The 19,778-nt window shown below is 35.2% G+C and overlaps 2 long non-coding RNA genes across 2 annotated transcripts; both read left to right on the plus strand.

Annotated features, from left to right (window-relative positions):
* Nucleotides 1-15,611: 15,611 nt before the first annotated feature.
* On the plus strand, nt 15,612-17,251 carry LOC131600081 (uncharacterized). The gene is made up of 4 exons (XR_009283000.1): nt 15,612-16,191; nt 16,357-16,529; nt 16,611-16,695; nt 16,855-17,251. It is a non-coding gene; the product is annotated as an uncharacterized LOC131600081 (long non-coding RNA).
* Nucleotides 17,252-17,445: 194 nt separating this feature from the next.
* Nucleotides 17,446-18,558, plus strand: LOC131600088 (uncharacterized). Its single transcript, XR_009283001.1, has 3 exons — nt 17,446-17,750; nt 18,019-18,077; nt 18,321-18,558. It is a non-coding gene; the product is annotated as an uncharacterized LOC131600088 (long non-coding RNA).
* Nucleotides 18,559-19,778: the final 1,220 nt, after the last annotated feature.

Genomic DNA, 19,778 nt, shown 5'->3' on the forward strand with positions numbered 1-19,778 from the left:
CACTTAATAGGGAATATGAAGATGAAAGATTAGAATACATATGGACATCCACAATAATATTTATTCATAACACTCCCCCTTGGATGTCCATTGAGGATATGCCTCGTTAAAACCTTACTAGAGAAAACCCAGTGGGAAAAATTCTAGTGAAGGAAAAAGAGTACAATATCCCTTGAATGTGAATTGCCTCGTTAAAAACCTTACCAGGAAAACCCAATGGGACAAAACCACGGTGAAGGAAAAAAGAGTGCAAAACATATGTATTTCTCCCCCTCACGCAGACATTTACATGTGAGACGATATTCTTTGTAGTCGTTGCTTAAAATGTCTTCTTCGAAGTGACTTCATGTAGTGGTAATAGTTATGCAGGATTTTATGAAGTTGTTTCCATGATTTGTTTCATAGATCTCCATGAAATGGTTGTACCATCACATGTAAATAAATAACCTCTTTCTGATCTACCATTGTGAGAATCTGACAAGTAACCTGCATCTCTAAGATAACGAAGTATATGTTTGACCGCTTTCCAATTTCTTCGTGTAGGTGAATAATTCTATCTTGCTAATAGATTGACCGCAAATGATATATCATGATGTGTATATTTAGCAACGTGCATTAGTACTCCAATTGCACTAAGATATGGTACTTCAGGACCAAGCAATTTTTTATCCTTTTCTCGAGGCCTTAAAAGATCTTTCTCCACATCTAATGATCTAACAAGCATATTTGAGTAGGCAATATGTGACATTTGTCCATATATAATCATTTCAACATTTTTCTATATAGCCTTCTTGATGTACAAATATTCTTTTGTCCACATGCTCAATTTGCAAACCTAGACATATTTTGTCTTTTCTAGGTCCTTCATCTCAAACTCTTTATTTAAGCAATTTATAGCTTTTGGAATTTCTTCAGGAGTTCCAATAATACTTATGTCATCCACATAGACAACTATTATTGCAAATATTTTTCCACATCATTTTATGAAAATACAAGGACAAATTGAGTTATTAGTATATTCATCATTTAGTAAATATTCATTGAGGCGATTATATCACATGCATCCATATTTTTTCAGCCCATAAAGAGACTTGTTCAATTAGTTTCACACCTTGAGGTGGTCGGACTACAGGTCCAAAAGTGAGTCACTTGTAAAGTGAGTTTAATTCTTCTTCAATTGAATATATTTATTTTGGCCAATTCTCACTTAGTCTACAATTTTTAATAGACTTTGACTCATGATCCTCGTTATCGTTGATCACTTTTAGCGCTATATTGTATACAAAGATATTGTCAATATTGACTTTATTTGGTTATCTCAATTTCGGTTCCATTCCATTTCATCCATGACATAATTTATCGAGATCTCTTTATTTCATATTTCAAGTACTTGATTTGTTCTTCTGGAACTGAAAATTAAATTAGATCAAAGTGCTTTTAGCATTTTCATATCCTCACTTGGGTCATTTTTAGTTTCTTTTCTTAGTAGAGGACTTTTAACATTGGAACCGACTTTCATACCACGCTTCAGGCGCATCAACAACTCATTTGCAATATTATATTATCCAATAGGAGAATCAACTTTGAGTGGAGTATTATCAGCTGATAATTTATTTCATAAACTTTGCAAATGAATAATATTTTGAACTTTTGGTTCATATTGATTTGTACGAGGATCAAGACAACAATTTATTTAAATTGTTCATTTGAACTTCTTGTTCATGATTTTAGTTGTTCATTTGAACTTCTTGTTCATGATTTCAGCTGCTTATTCCCTCCCCCTAATATTGGGAAAATTAATTTATCAAGTGATAATCAGCCTACTGGGCTGCAATCAAGTATTTGATTATTTTCTCAAAATATATCCTCAAAATTGAGAGTCATATTAATTATATTTTTCCAATATTCTTTCGTGACTCATCTTAATGTATTATATTGGAGCAATTGGAAGATACACAACACATCCAAATATTCACTTAGATGAGAAGTATAAGAATAAATTAGGGAGGACTAAGATATAGTATACTGTTGGCTTAATGCGAATAAATATCTTAATATCATACTTTGGGTGTTTCAAATATATAATTTAGAATTGATGATCTCATAAGTATCAACCATATAATTAACTTTAGACGTCTAAAGAATGGATCTTCGGGTCCATTTTCTTTTTATGAACATATATTACATGATATTTAATATCAATTTTAATAATATATGTGATACAGAAATTTCTAAAAAAATCTAGAAAATAAGATCTTAGTCTAATTAGTTGAGAAAATAATTTCACAAACTTTTGGTTGTGAGTAGAGACATATGCATGCTATTTTAGTCTATGCAACAATTCATATCATAAAAATGCAATTTCTCAAATTTTCATTTTCCTTTAGAAACACACAAAAATTTAATGGATTGAAGAAACTTCTGGTTCTTCAATACAAATTCTTTGCATCATATTATATCCAAGATGACCCAACCGGTTTTACCAACGGCACATTTAAGTAAACTACTGGTTTACAATAACATGTGCTTAAATTGTATAATATAAGTGTAGTACAAGCCCGAGGGAAAAATCGATACCTTTTCTATTATACATTTTATGTCCAAATTCATTTGTGTAATACAAAGATATTCAATACCTCCAGTATAATTCAAAACCAATATAATAGTATCTCATTATTAAACACTTTAATCAAATACATTCATATGAACATATGATCATATAATTATCAAACAGTTACCCCTTATAAAATTAAACATATTTAATCAAACAATATTATATCACTAAAATTATATCGTCATATAATTAATTTGATTCACTATCCTTCAGGGATGGATAAGTTCTTCAGGAACTATAAAAATAATTTGTTATAAACAATAATCTAAAAAATATATATAATCTTAAGTATTGAACGTTGAATTCTTCTGGAATTCATCAATTATTGATAAACACAATATTCGATTAAACTCAATCTTTGAACAATAATTTGGAGTTAGTTTAATAATCTTTAGTTCTACAAATATCACATCACAAACTATTTCCATAAACAATGGTCAATAAAAATTATTCTTTGAGCAATCCTTCAGGGATATGTTATTAGTATAGATGCAATCCTTCTAGGATTCAATAATATCATGATGAAATTCTTCTAATATTATAGATACAATATTTTAAGATGCGATAAATCCTTATTTTAAAACTTTAACTCTTCGGGAATTATATATCACAATTGATCTTCGTAGTGATAAAAAAAAATTGTGTGTGGGTAGTTCTTCAGGAACTCAATCACAATAGTTCTTCATGAACTCAATCACATTTTGTAGTTTTTCAGGAATTATATATCAAACTCAATATTATCCTTCTAGGATATTTGATATGTTCTTCAAGAACTATATAACAAACTTAATACTATCTTTAATGGATATTTGTTAAGTTCTTCAGGAACTATATAACAAACACGTTATTTTGTAATCATTTAGAGAATATTGATAATCTAATAAGATATAATATCAAAATTCAACACGGATAATGAGAAAGAAAAATAATAAAATAATTACCTAATATTACCTCTAACACTTAGGACTTCAAAATTTTTTTCTTCCAAGTTTGGTAGAGCTTCGTGCTGATAACGTGTTATGAAATTAACTAAAACAATAGAGAGATCAAAGAGAGGTAGAGAAGAAAGAGAGCAATATTATCTTATCTTATTTCAAGTGTGCTTTACATTGTAATATGAGTCTCTATTTATAGGACTCAAGGGAGATAGAAAATCACACATATTAAACACATATTAAGTATGGAATAGGAAGATGAAGAACATGGAGATGGATGGACATCCACTAACATAAATATTTATTCATAACATAGATAATTTTTTTTTAATTTTTAACATTATTTACACTTTAAATGAAATATCTATTTTTAATCATTTCATTCTATTTATTAGGGGCCAATTTTAAAAATTGCAACCAAACCTCCAAATTGTACGAGACAGTGATGTCTTAATGTAAAATTTAAATAGTATTTATTTTTATAATTAAATATTTAAAAATTATTATATGATCAAAATTTAAGATTAATTGCTTAACTTTTATCGTGGTCTATTTTCACTATTAGTCTTGTGCCTCTAGAGGAAATAACCAACCAACCATAAGGAGAAGATAACACAGTCATATTTTCACTTATAAATTTTGATCTGCTTCAAATACTAATATCAACATATGGCCTTCAATTTAGTTGATTGAGGAACAATTTCACATCAGAATAATTATATAGTTAATTTACCTTTAAGCTAAATCTTGCAGTCTAGTTCAAACAAAAGATTGAATGATCCATTTGATTTCAATTTTTTTAAATATATTTTCAGCAATTTTTTTCACTTTTAATTACTTTATTTTCACTTCGCTTCCAATTTAGACTAAAAAAAACTTTATAACTTTTAACAAAAAGTCGGTGGGCAAAACTTGCATCGCCCCGCACTCTCTCTATTTTTTAAGGGAGTTAGGCGAAACGAGCCAATTTAAGACACCAAACTGGAAACTTCAGCTCGATCTGCTAAAAATGGCAGATTAAACGGGCCGGCCTGACAGACTCCACCCGTTGTACCACCCCCTATGTGTAGGTTGTTGAAATTAGATTTTAATTGATATTTTAGCCTAATTTCATATTTTTAAATAAAAAATTTAAGTATAAATGTAAAATTCACTATATAAATAAATTAAATTCACCTTTATTTGAATTAACATGTTAAACTCAGTTTGATTCAATTAATAGAAAAACGGGAATTATATATATATATATATATATATATATATATATATATATATATATATATATATATATATATATATATATATATATAATATAACATACAAACAAGAGTTACAAAAGAGATAAAGAAATAAAGAGTACCTAAAGTGCACAAGAGCAACAAACCAGACAAAAATTATGTCGAAACAATAACTGAAGAGCAAAACGACAAAACAACCAGAAAAGAAAAAACTAAGACAACCAGTCGCAGCAAACCTCTGAAGAGAGCATGCTAGAGGAACGAAGACACAACCACCTATAGAGAACAAAAAAGGGTAAGTGGTAACCAAACACACCCCTAGATGCCTAGACACCTTAGTAGGTCTCATTCCTAATCAAATATAGAAACTTCAAAACTTGGAGTCTGGGCATGAGCCACTTCCATGCCAAGATAATGATTAAATAAATCTAATGATAACTCGTCAAACTTTCCAGACAAAAAAATTTTATTTCGCATCCAAATTGTTTAAACCACAAAATGGTAGATCGAGAATAGGATTAAAGGCACCTGTTTTCCTTGACCGAGACCCTAAAACAACTCAAACAACCCTAAAATCGAATGTGGCAAAGGCCTAGGGCTACCCACCCAATTGCCCCATGCACACTCCGCACCCTGAATTAAAAGAAACAAACACAGTTTATTGTCTCAGAAGATTATGCCTAGTCAATAAATTATTTTGAAATAACTGCCAAGAGAACACTAGGACTTTAAAAAGCACTTAACTCTTTCAAATCTTAGTAAGGCCCCACAACACCCTATCTGACTTAACTTCCCTATAATTAATCAAAACCCCGATGATGGATCTTGTTTCTAGACCCAAGCATATTCCCAACCTCGTTTAACTACACTTAAGATGGGGACGAGTGAATCCTCAAAAAGCTCCTTCTCCCATACAAAGAAAGCTCGTCTCAACCTAAAACTCCAAACTCGAACTCCGCACACAAAAACCTAACACTCCTACCACATGGGATTTTTGCTTCGAGATTAGAAATAACCTCTCAAAAGAGATACACAAAGGGGTTAACCTCGCTCATATATCATGTCAAAACCTAGTCTTCAATCCATGCCAAACCACCTTAACACAAGAAAAAGCAAATCAGTCAGTCGCATACTCAATTTGAGACCTAAGAAAGGAAACCCATATCCCCCAATGTGACAGCCTCCTTAGACCTTATTCCCTACCCCTAACGAGGACCCAAAACCATGAGAACCATATATAGATGAAGACTAGGAACATTCTTAAGAATCCTCCACCTCTACTTTCGTGGCAATGTAAAATTGATAAATTTCAGATCCTTAAGCCTTAAACCATATGCTATTTTAGTTTTACATACATTCTCCCACTTCACCCAAGCAACCTTCACCCTTCCTTTAGAGCCTCCCTGGAGAAAACGAATTTGCAAGCCAACCAACTTTTTCAAAACCAAGATCGATATATTCATGAAAAACAAAAAAAAAAACACTTGGATTGAATAGAGCATTGAGTTCAGCAAGACCACCATACCTCTGATACTCATAAATTTATTTCTCCTATAAGCTAATCTCTTATAGACTAGATTAACAAGAGGATCCAAAATCCCTTCCTTCTTTAAGTTTTCATCCATCAAAAGACCTAAGTACTTGAAAGGTGGGGTGCCCATTTTAGAGTGGAATACTCCTCAAACCTATCTATAAAATACCTAACAACATTAACACCAAACAAAAAATTCTTAGAAAATTTCACTTAAAGGCCCAAGGCAAGCTCAAAACTTTAGATAACTTCCATAATGGTCAAGAGGTTCTCAACCAACAGAACCCCCATCAGTAGTATAATATTAGCATATTGGAGATGAGACACCTCTAACCCGTTAGAACCCACTTTGAAACCTTCAAAAACACCAACTGATACTTCCTTTTTCAAAGAGGCCCTCTGGACCTCCACTACCCGAAGAAAGAGGAAAGATGCTAAAGGATCTCCTTGCTTCAGAACCTTTTGGATACAAATCGCTTATGTTTGGCACCCATTTACCGAGACAGGGAGACTTTCCGAAAAGACACAAGCTCTAATATAAACCTTCCACCTACCATCAAGCCCAAATTTCTACATCATATACTCCAGGAATGACCAACTCACTTAGTTGTAAGTATTCTCAAAATCCACATTGAACACAAATGACTATCTCTTAGACATCTTAGTGATGTCTAAAACTTCACTAAGAGAAACCACACCACCAAACAGATGCCTACCTTTGAGAAAGATCAATTTCTCAGGGGAAATAAGGTTCCCCATGACCATCGTCAGCATAGCGGCCAACACTTTTTCTTCAAGCTTGTACAAACAACTGTAGATCTATGTGCTTGCAGGTATATAGTTGATAATCCCACAAAACTACTACCACTACCATTTTTATAGGTTTAAATGCAATTTTGGTTTTATTTTTATTTTATTGAATTTTGATCCTTCCATTTTAAAATCCGTGTTTTTTGTCCCTAAATTTATTTGAAGGTCAGATTTTAATGACATGGCAATCTATGTGCATTAATTTTATAAGAAAATGGGATATGCACCGACAATGTAAAATTACTTTACACTGTCAACCAATCATCACCATGTATCCCGTCACATTAGACTACAAATTTTAAATTACTAGTATGACATTGCTGAATATTTCATTCCTATTGGTTGACATGTAAAACTATTTTATACTATCAGTGCATAACCATAAAACTCTAATTTTAAATTATTTTATTAATTTTTAATTATATAGCACTTTTTTAAAAAAAATATATAAAATTTAAAAAAATATAAATTAACTATTTAAAATTAAAAAACAAAAGTTGTTGGCATAGTGAAGTCAAACCTTGGCGCCCAATTTAAGGATACATCACTCATTATCACACACCAACTAAGCGAATTTACTACTTCAAGGAAGCAAAATATTTAACATTTAATCTGTTGTTATTATATGGACACTTAATTTTTTAAACCCTTTGCTATGTTTATTAATGGGAAAAAATCTAAATAACCATGTTTAAAAAACAATTTACGCCAAAAGCCAGGTTTTCAGGAAAATTACCTGTATGACCAAGTTTGGGAGGTGACCTCCACGTAGGAGCCACCTCCGGTGGCGCCAACCCACAAATCCCCACAACATAAGCGCCACCTGGGGTGGCGCCAACTTACATCTTCAACTCACAAGCCACCTGGGGTGGCGCATACATGCATGATCCTTTTTTTTAATTGTTTTTACATATTTTTTTTTTTTTTTTAATTTTTAAAATTGTTTTCATTTTAACATATTTAAAAATATATATATGTTAAATTAGCGCAGATAAGATCAGTGAATCAGCTAACACGAGCGTTCATGGAAAATATTAATTCATTCATTAATTAAAAGGTACATTGAAAATAACCAACAGAAAAAAACTAAAACATCTAAGAAATTACTACGGTTAAAACAATGTCATTGGGTCCATGCATCATTTGAATGCAATCAATATCGTATTCCACGTTATCCCAGAAACTTATCGTTGCCCCAGTCACAGCATCGACCCTTGTTTTAAGCCTCTTGATGCTTCTTATTTGTTCGCCGGATTCGTACTCCCCCTCTAAAAAAGTCATGAGAGTCCTCTTGAGTTGCTCGACGGAAGAGATATTCCAAAACATAACCGGCATGGGAGGTTTGACGGGAAAGAATATGACATGTCTGTTCCTTCTGTGATACTCCGGTTCAGGTTCGATACGCCATGTTGATCTCCGGGGCGGCGGCTCTGTTGTCCGGTGACATCCATCTGGCTGAATGCGAGACATTGTTGTGTTTGTATAATTGTTTGGTGTTTGGAGTTTGTGTTTCTGTGTGTAAACTCAACCCTAGGAACCCCTAATTTATAATAGTAGTGGGTGGAAAAGGAGTACTATTGCGTACTGTTTACAAGCACGCCTAACTTGTATGATAAATGAAGGCACAATGATCAATGCATGGCTTGATGGGACTAGACGAAAGCATGTGTATTTGACTGTCCAAAATACAGGCTGAAAGTATGGGTCATGAAGACAATTTCACTACAAGACAAATACATAACTAGTTGATTTAATAAGAGATAATACAAATACATAAGCGGTACAAATACAAATACAAATACACATACAAATACAAATAAAAATACAAATACAAATACTTAAGAAGTACAAATGCAAATACAAAATACAAATGACATACAACTAATTGTTGGTGGAGGTTGATCCACGGTCAGGGCAGGTATTTTTATTGTGCCCGACTTCACGACATATGCCACACTTTCGTACCATTTTCTCATGATCCATCTCGGTTCTGATCTGGGTGCTGTTTGGTCGACCTCTTTTCTTTCTCCGCATGTTGTCATTATGCCAAACCACGTCCCCTTCATACGCAGGCCAATAATCCTCCTTTGCCATCACTTGAAATGCATTGTTGTACACTCCGAGCAAGGTATCCACCTTGTAAATGGGAGATAAAAGTGCTAACGGATCTTGATGCGCATACGAACATGCTGCAATTACATGAGAGCATGGCATGCGAAAGGCTTGAAATTTTCCGCCATCGCACCACCATTCGTCTGTAAGAACCATGTATTGTTGTCTCGGAAGGCCCTCGTTATGGTCAATTGTTTCTTTAACACTAAAGGTCCGATTGAATCGGTCGAAAGACGTCACAATGTGGCTGTTGGCTTTGGCAAATTGCTCTTTCATGAATTTGACGCAGGTTTCGCTGAATACTTGCCCGGATTCTAGAACTGCACTCCAACGCTCACCTCTTCGTGCGAAAAGAGAAGCCATCCTATAGTATGTTGCTTGGACCAAGGCAATAATCGGAAGGTGTCTGATGCCCTTAAACACTCCGTTCATAGACTCCACGAGATTTTTAGTCATGTGCCCCCATCGCTTCCCGTTCTCGTATGATCTGGTCCATTTCTCTCTAGCAAGATTGTCTACCCATCGGCCTGCATCTGGATTTGCCGCTACAATTTCATTTCGATAATATTGGAACGTCGGTTGAGTCAATGCATATCCAGCATTGACAAGAGTCTTCCGAAGAGCCCTGTCCTTTATCTCTCGCATGAAATTTTGTGCAATGTGTCGAATACAATAAACATGCGTTAAAGGTGGGTTTTGCCACCCGTTTGCTGGATTGTTGTACGCACTCTCGATGGAAGCATGTCTGTCTGAAATCAAACAGAGTCCAGGTTGGGGGCAACGTGTGTCTGAAGATTTCTGAGAAAGAAACCCCAACCTCCAGCAGTTTCTCCTTCCACAAGAGCGAACGCAACAGGAAAAATGTTACTATTTCCGTCTTGTGCCACAGCCATCAACAAGGTCCCTTTATATTTTCCGTACAACCAAGTGCCATCTATTTGAAGAATTGGTTTGCAATACGCAAATCCTTGAACACATGGGCGGAAAGCCCAGAAAAGCCTGTGAAATATCACATTTCCTTGAAGGCACGTTCCGTCTGGAGATTGCGCCGGAAGGGTCTCTAAAATAGTAACGGTTCCAGGAGCATAAGTTTGAAGCGCATATAAGAAACGTGGGAGTCGTTTGTACGAAAACCTCCCAATTTCCATACACAAGTTCGATCGCTTTGGTCTTCGCCAGCCATGCCTTTCTATAAGACGGAGTGTAATTGTAAGTTGCAACGATATGAGAGATTATCGTTTTCACCTTTAACGATGGATCTTTGTCAACTAGAGGCAAGATTTCTTGACATATAATGTCATAACTTAGCTTACGGTGATCTTGTGAAACATTTGTGTTAACACACGTGTGATCTTGGGAAATATATCCTATCACCCATGAATCACTTCTCTTTCTTTATGATGCATGCAACCTGAATCCACAATCAGTGTTTCTACACTTAATTTTGTACCTCTCAATGTTGGCGCGATCAACTTTAAAATCAACATTGTCTGCCATATGAAATCTTTTTATGGCCATGATACATGCCTCCTTTGAACGAAATATGTCTCCTTCTTTTAGCCATGCATCTGTTTGAGTGTATGGATCATAGAAAATATCTGTCGATGGTTCATCCCCATCAAAGTTCAAGTTCCTCATGTGCGCTGGAGGCATATGCACTTGATCTGGTGGCACAACAACGTCCGGTTCGTCTTCACTTTCCTCGTTGACCAAGTTATCAACTTCTATTTCCGGTGCTTCTTCTTTTTCATCTACAACGTCGACCTCTTATTGCTCGTCTTCAAGTGCATCAATGACTTGTGACTCAACCAATTGTGTGGGTTGAACTTCTGGTAGAGTAACATACAGTTCTATGTAGTCGTAACCAGAATACTCATGATTGGCGAACATATTCTGCACGTCTTCATCATCTTTGATCTCAACTTGGATAAACTTGACCGGGTTGTCCCCACGAAGAAATCGATATTGGTAAAAAATTTGGAATACACCACCCAGTGCAAGCTTCGTCTCTAATCTCTCTTTGAAGTAACTGAAATTTACTTTTCTGCTTAAACAAAATCGTGTAACCTCAGTGTTTCTAAACAGAAAACCAACTTCTTCGTTGTCATTTGTCTCGCCAAAAACATGAGCGTTGATAATGTATTGTGGAGGGGCCATTATTGAGTGTGTAGTCAGATGTGTAATGAGTTGTGTTATTTTTCACATTAGAGGCTTCCTTTATGTAGACGAACATTGGGTGAAGTCAATTAGGGTTTATGAATGCGAATACTGAGTTGTGCATACTGTACAATCACATGCAAATAAAGTTGATGGAAAATGAATGCTTGTATCGTCACAGACGTACTGAGTTGATTTGAGGTATGCATGACACTGCTGCCCAGTCGACTTGACCAGACACAGCCATATTGAGTTGTGCGTACTGTACAATCACATGCGAATAAAGTTGATGGAAAATGAATGCCTGTATCGTCACAAACGTACTGAGTTGATTTGAGGTATGCATGACACTGCTGCACAGTCGACTTGACCAGACACAGCCATACTGAGTTGTGCATACTGTACAATCACATGCAAATAAAGTTGATGGAAAATAAATGCATGTATCGTCACAGACGTGCACAGTCGAGTTGCGCATACTGTGCACAAATTATTTGCGATGAAACAGCAACAATAAACCCTAAACCCTAATATTAAAAAATAAATAAATAAATAAAGGTACATGTTGGCGCCACCCCAGGTGGCGCATTAGTGTAAAATTCAACAGGATGGCGCCACCCCAGGTGGCGCATTAGTGTAAAGTATTTTTTATTTTTTATTTTTTTTGCCCTAATTTTCTTAGTTGGTCCCCACACGCAAAACCCTAATTTGGCCCACTATTATGCGTGCATGTGATCTACCTGCAACATAACACTGTATGCATGCATGCTTAGTCAATTCGGCACATAACACAAGATGCCGGCACGTCTAGTCTATTATGTACAGAACACAATGCATGCACGCCTAGTCTATTCTGCCCAAAACACAGAATGCATGTGAACCCATCTTTATTACTTTGAGAACTGTATCACCTGCATGCTCCCCACTTGGTTGTCATCTTCACAAACACTTTGAGATCTGTATCTCATGCATCCCCTCTATAAATACTCTCATAGAATACTCTCTTTTCATCAACATTTCATCTGTTATCTTCACAAACACTTATCATGTTCAAATCCGCAGAAAAGTTTCAGAGTTCTTGAAAATGGCTCAGCAACTTCTTACCATGGGTGAAACCCACAGAGGAACTAGAGCAAACTTGGCGACATTTGTAAGTTCATACTTATTTATTTCTAAACATCTATACTTATATGATATCCAGTTTAATCTATTTATTTGTGGTTCTTAGGTTGTTGACTGATTCTGTACACGTTCTCACGCCTATGTTGAACCTGACGAGAGGATTATTCCGAATCTACAAGCATGTGGCTTCGGACATGTCATAAAAATGCACAACAACACCATAGACAGAAAATTCATCCTTGCCTTACAAGAGCGATGAAGGCCTAAAACCCACACGTTTCATCTTCCAATAGGTGAGTGTACGATTACTCTAGAGGATGTATATATGTTGCTTGGTCTGCCCATTGATGGCAAGGCTGTTAATGGATCTGTTCAACATGCTAATTCACTATGTGAGAGAGTGTTGGGAAGAGATCTAGTTGTGCCTACTCAAGGTTCAAGAGGCCAGGGTATCAGTCCGACCTCCCTTAGATCTTATTATGATGAACTCATATTGAGCGACAACTCTACCGAGGACTATGTTTGGTTAATGACTAAGGTCTATATCATGCTGATGTTTGGTAACCTTTTATTCCCAGAGTCGACAGGTAACACTGTCAACTTTTTTTATTTAAGTAAATTTGATAGTATTAGCAAGATTATGAAATATAGTTGGGGGTCTGTCGTTTTGGCGATGTTATACCAATCGCTTTGTAAGAACGCGGTTGCCGACAAGTGCACCTTCTATGGATGTGCGTTCCTCCTACAAGTATGAGGTTGGTGGAGACTGCCTACGCTATCCCCTGCAGGCAGGAACAATTACACGTTCCCTTATGCAACAAGGTACGTCTTTTTCAACGCTATCCCTTGACTGCTAACTCTCTTTTACATAAAAATCTGAAATGACATGTTTGCTCTTTTTTTTAGGTTCTGTGGTCCTAAATTGGATTACAGTAAGAATCCGAGGGGGAGTGTTGTTTTGTATCGACAACTATTGGATCACCTCCGAGCTGAAGATGTATTACCACTAAACTTTTATATGATCATATAGATGTATTACAATCCATCATCTTTTTTAATAATATATTATTCTTTTCTCCTACGCAGTTTAATTGGAGACCATACTTGATGCTAGACCATGAGCCCAACGAGAGTGACCAAGAAGTTTGGACTGCAGTGACACCTATAAAAAGGTTCAACATCGTGGAGATGCACCAATCTGACCGTGTGAGACTCCAGTTTGGCATGCATCAACCAATCCCGGATCCCCCCACTGATCTGGGTCGTTGGCATCTTAGAAGAGTCAATCACCAATGGGATCACGTAGATTATCATTCATTCGCACCTGAACTTTGTGAGACGTGGAAGCAGCGTCACCACCGTCTACTACAATTCCCTGTTGCCCAACTCCCCATGTATCCAACCGCGGACTACGTTGCTTGGTATAGAACAGTCACAACCCCCGATATGTATGTGTCCGACCCCTACTACCTACACGACCCCCGCCAACAGCAATACAACCAACAACCACCCCAACAACGTCAACAACGCCAACAACGCCAAACCTCCGAACAACCTTACCATGAAAAATATCAAACAACACCAACGCCCTACCAAAGTCAACCCATCCAACAACAATCATGGGGCTTCACCCAACAACTCCATGACGCCGACCCCTCCACTAGGCTACCCATCCAACAACAATCATGGGGATTCACCTAACAACACTACGACGCCGGCCCCTCCACCTCCACTAGGCAACCCATCCAACAACTATCATGGGGCTTCACCCAACAACACGACGACGCCGGACCCTCCAACTCCAATAGGCAACCCAGCCCCGACATGGGTCTAGATGACGAATACGACCCAAACGAGTAAATGATCACTCAATCGTCACAATACCAACAGTATGGCTACACCACACCCCAACAATCACAACACCAACAATATGGCTACACCACACCCCAACAAACAATGCCTTTTTTCCAAGGCCAATCAAGCGCTGGGTTTTACCGACCATATGACGCAACTCCACCGCCAAGACCAATCTTTGAGGGCATGGGGACCCGACTGTTTGACAGTAGGATCCAAGACTACATGTCCAACGAGCGCATGGAGGGGCTAATCTGAGGCCCACCTACCCAGACACAACAAGAACAACCAAGGAATAGGGGGGTCGTGGAGAAGTGGGTCGTCGAGAACCTTCCAACCGGATTCGAACAATTCCAGATTGCGGAACTGGCGGTCAGAGGGGTCATGGTCCGAGGGGTCGTGGTCCGAGGGGTCATGAATAGCATAATATCTATGTTTTAAAAATATTCTCTTTTTTTCGTATTTGTAATGTTTGTCCCGTACTTCCCGTATTTGTAATGTTTTTTTTGTATTTCTCGTATTTGTAACGTTTCTTCCCTATTTATATCATTAAACACTACCTGTCTAATTATTTATTTAATAGTTTTTTTAATTATGTTAAAATAATTTAAGAAAAATCAAAAACCAAATAAAATAAATATGTTAAAACAAGAAAAAAAGAAAAGAGAATGCATGTATGCGCCACGCCAGGTGGCTTGAAGGATGAAAATGCATGTTGGCGCCACCCCAGGTGGCGTATATGAAAAGGAGTTTTTGAGTTGGCGCCACGGGAGGTGGCTCCTACATGGAGACCACCTCCTAAACCTGGTCATACAAGTAATTTTCCTGAAAACCTGATTTTTGGTGTAAAATTTTTTTTAAACATGGTTATTTAGATTTTTTTTCTCTTAATGGATTTAAACATTGATAAAAAAAAGGTTATAATATCATCTGGTCAGGGCCGGCCCTGGGCCAGGGCAAGCAGGCCCATAGCCCAGGGCCTCACAAAAAATAGGGCCTCAAAATTTTAATTAATGGGCTTTGAAAATTTAAACATGATATATTAAATATATTATATTTAAATAAAATTGTAAAGAACGTAAGTTGTCTTAGCGGGTGATATCTATAAAATAAGAAAACAGATGTACCTCGAAAACTCAATTTTGCCCTTTGTTCTAAATTTGCCACCTATTGGAATGAGGGTTAAATTGTGTCCAAATATTACTTTTTGTGACTAAATTCTGACATGGTCCAATTGTAACTAATGATTTCTAAAAGTTATTGTTTTTGTTTTCCTCATTTGCTCTTGAAACCCTAACATCTATTTCCTTTGCAATCGAACAAACACATTTTCATTTACAACACAACCATACTTTTTGCTCCCCTTATGTCTGGCTCATTACCTGCTCCACTGTACCAAAGAAGATATGTCCCATCCCTCTTGCTCTACACTCCACAAGTCTCTTTCTACTATGTTATCTTTTCAAAATCTCTCCAGATCTACGACGATAACTTCTTCTCCCAACTACAACGTCTGCTCAATCTTCCTGTTCTTCTTCGTCGTTGTTTCATCTTCACATACGCCACCATCTGAAGGTATGTTCCAAGGAGCATTTTAAACTGGTGGTATTCGACAAGAACGTGAGTTTGTTATTTCCTGAAAAACGATTATTTGAGATTATATTTTGATTTTGTGCTAACATTCTTGGATTGTGACTGATTTCTGTGTTCGTGATGTTGTTAAACTCTGAGTTCTGAGTTCTTAAGCTCTCATCGCATTTGTGAACCGACATCCACCATTTGAGTTCTGAATAATCATACTTGCTGATTCAATGACAGGTTTGATAGTTATGAAATTAAAATTTTAGGATTTTGTTTCTTTTAGTATCTTTGTTTGAAAAATTCAATATTTTTTAGATTTTGAATCATGGGATTTCTTTGTTTTGTTATATTCATTAGGAAAAATGTAATCTTTTTGGATTTTGAATCCTGGGTTATTCGTAGGTTTTTGCAGAGAGGATGTTCGAGGAAGAAATTGGTGGTTTGAAAGTGAAGAAATTGGGTCCCTCTATATGGTATCAAGATGCAACAACTTCTCCAAAACTACGACATCCGTAATGAAACCCTAAAAGATGTCGCTTAGTACATGCTAAAAGCAATGGTTTTAGATCTTGAAGGTAAAACATGTAATCTTCGTAACATCGTCTCTGTTTGGTTTGGAAGTTTTTTCAATTTATGTGGTTGTTAATGAGTTACAGGTTTAGGTTGGCTATTCCAAAGCTTATTGTACATGGTATGGTTTCTGCTGTGAAAGATATTTTAGAGCAGGCACCATTAAATAAGGTAACAGTTAAACTTTGTGCTTCACATCATTACCCAAAATGCAGGTGAAGTAAGCTCAAGAGATAACATTTTTGAAGTTGTAAATATGCTTAAAATGTCGACTCCTCTTTATAAAGAAACAATTATGTGATGTTTATTTATTTTACTCTTTGGCTGCAGTTTGTTGAAAGCATGGTGAAGTCTTAGTTATAGTCTGAAAACAACTCTCGGTAGCATGGTTTCTCACTTGGCTCTTTGAATTATTGGATTAGCGCGACATCGACGAATCTGCGGACATGGAAAATAATAGCGTTCCCTCCAAGGACATGGAACCACGGTGTCGACGAATCCGTCATCCAAGAAATCCCAACGTACCAGGCAGCGATGATTATCAAAGTGTCAAAGGTTGTGCAGATTTGTAAGCTATTTCCATTGTAAAAGCCATAACATTTTTTAAGTTTTAAATATGCGTAAAATGTCGACTCCTTTTTGAGAAAAGACAAATATGATTAAGTATTATTTAAGCGGATCTGACTGTTGTGGTGGAGCTTTTGAGACAAATCGGTGGCAACTGTGGTGCGATAACAGAATCCGTTGTAAGGAGACTTCATGTAATATAGTTCTTGTGGAAGAGTTAATGGTTTATTAACAAGAGATTATATATGTTTTGTGAACTTACATATTGCTGATGTCGTTAATATGGTCCAAGTGTTTGTCTGCAGGTTTGTTTTCCTTGGTCTTTCGTCCATTTTATTTTATGAAAATATAATTATAGGTCTGAACCAGATCCATAGTTGCTCTTAGTTAAATATGTCCATGGTTTATTAAGGTTAATTCTACTTGTGGATTTGTAAATGTCATTTAGTAAATTAGAATGTTTGACAATTGAAACACACGAGCCTTAGTTGATACTACTTGACATATTTTGCTATGGCTGCAGCTGTGATGAATTCAAGATCTCCGGCCTTTGCGACATGAAGCCAAAGTTTTATGAATCGCAGTGTGGCAAGAAACCATATCAATGCTTCTGATACCTGTTGTATGATGAACTATGGAGTTTAGGATAAGCGTTTAAGGTTTGTTTTTTAATTTACTGATGTCTGAATTATCATACCAGATTATTGAAATGGTTGATATGAGGCTGAAACATTATTCTCAAATTATCAGGTTCAAATTCATGTTTTTGATCTTTTACTCTGTATCAGCCTCATGGATTAACTCTGTATCAGCCTCAAATTATCAAGTGTCAAAATATCGATAGTTCTCGTGATGTAACCCGCATTTGTCATCTAGGGGTTTTAAGTATAATTCAATATTAATCCATCTAATGCTTTTGTCATGTAGGTTTCTATCCCAGTTTCAAACACAATGCAATATGGTATGAGCAATGAAAGTCCAATCAGGTATTACACTTTTGTGTCGCTTATCCATACCGTATGTACTGGGTAACTACGGTCTTTATAAACTGTTGCATTGCCTATATTGATAAAAATTTGATTAACATCTCTATATTTCTAAATTCTGTTTACATTCTAATGTTGTGGTTTATAAATCCTAACAAACTGTATTTAACATTTCTTATAACCACAATTCAAGACAAACATTCATGCATTATATTAAATAATGTACTGTCACCATTACTGCAGAGTTATATAAAATGGTGCATGGTGAAATTAGAGGAGTTGCTACTGGTTTAGAAATGATGCTGTTTTGATTTCTTGAAATTTGAAAAATGTGATATGGAATTGGTTTATGATGGTCTTATGGAGAAGACTGAAGAGATTGATGGAGGTTTTTTTTAAGATGAGAATTGATGCTGGTACTGGTTTTGTTGTGTGCCTTTTTTTTTTATTCTGTGTGATTATGTTTTTATATTGGGAAGAATTCAAGCATATTTGTTTCTGTGTAATTCAAAAATAGGGAAAAATTGGATCTAATTTGGTGTTAAATTTGGTGTTAATTTAGGATAGAATTGAATTGTGAAGATTTGAGAGATTATTATGAGTTTTTTCTTTCAGTTTTGGATAATAATTGTGCTACTGATTTAGGAAGGACTTGAATGCCTCAATCTTCTCACATGAATACGATTCTGATTTAGTAAGGACTTGAATGCCTCAATCTTCTCACATGAATATTATAAAAAAGTTTAAAAAAATTAATTCTTGGGTTTAAGAGTAATGTTGCAGTTCATTAAACCAGTTCAAGTATAAGAATTTTCAACTATAAACCATATTTGTAATAAGATTTATTACTATGCATATGCATCTTACTGTAGCCTCTTAGGACAATTTAAATTTGAATTTAAAGAAGATTTGAATTTTCTTAAATAAAAAATATTATTTAAATGTTGATTTTCTCTTGACCAATTGTTTTCGTGACTATCAAATATACCAATAGACATAATGATATCATGTTTTTGTTTGGTTTCTTTTGTTATTTTAGATATGGATGAATATCATATTTATTTTAGGGTTATATTTTATTTATTTTATTATTATTTGCTATTTATTTATTTATTTATTAGACTTTATGAGTAAAATAAATATTTCAAATACTTTATCAGATATTATCATTCATCAAACTAATTATATTTTTAATCTATCAATAAATAAAATAATTGTAATAAATTTATTGAACATATTTTTTTTTCCATTTCTTTGTAATATATAAGGTTCTGTTTGGCAAACCCTTTTTATATACGAGAATAAATTTACTATTGATTCCAATAATTTTATAAAGAATGTCAAAACAAAAATAATATTTACATACGAGAAATAAATACAGGAAAACATATTTTTATATACAGAAAAATAATAATTATTGTTCAAATAAAAATGTCTCAAGGTGGCCGACAAAAACCTAAATATTAGTGGTTTATAAAAAACTCCTATATTATATTGGAACACATTTAATATTTTAAATTTTAACTTATATATTAATCTTAGACTTCTTTTTTATCCTTTTTTTATAATTTATTTTAATTTTTTCTATTATTTTTTAATTCTATATTCTAACAGGTAACATAAAATCGGTCCACACCAGAACCCGTGCAGAGGCACGGGTTTCACACTAGTTGTCATTAAGGTTCATGCATTTTGGAATAC

This window comes from Vicia villosa, linkage group LG1, assembly GCF_029867415.1.
Source record: "Vicia villosa cultivar HV-30 ecotype Madison, WI linkage group LG1, Vvil1.0, whole genome shotgun sequence".
In the NCBI taxonomy this organism is placed as follows: Eukaryota; Viridiplantae; Streptophyta; class Magnoliopsida; order Fabales; family Fabaceae; genus Vicia; species Vicia villosa.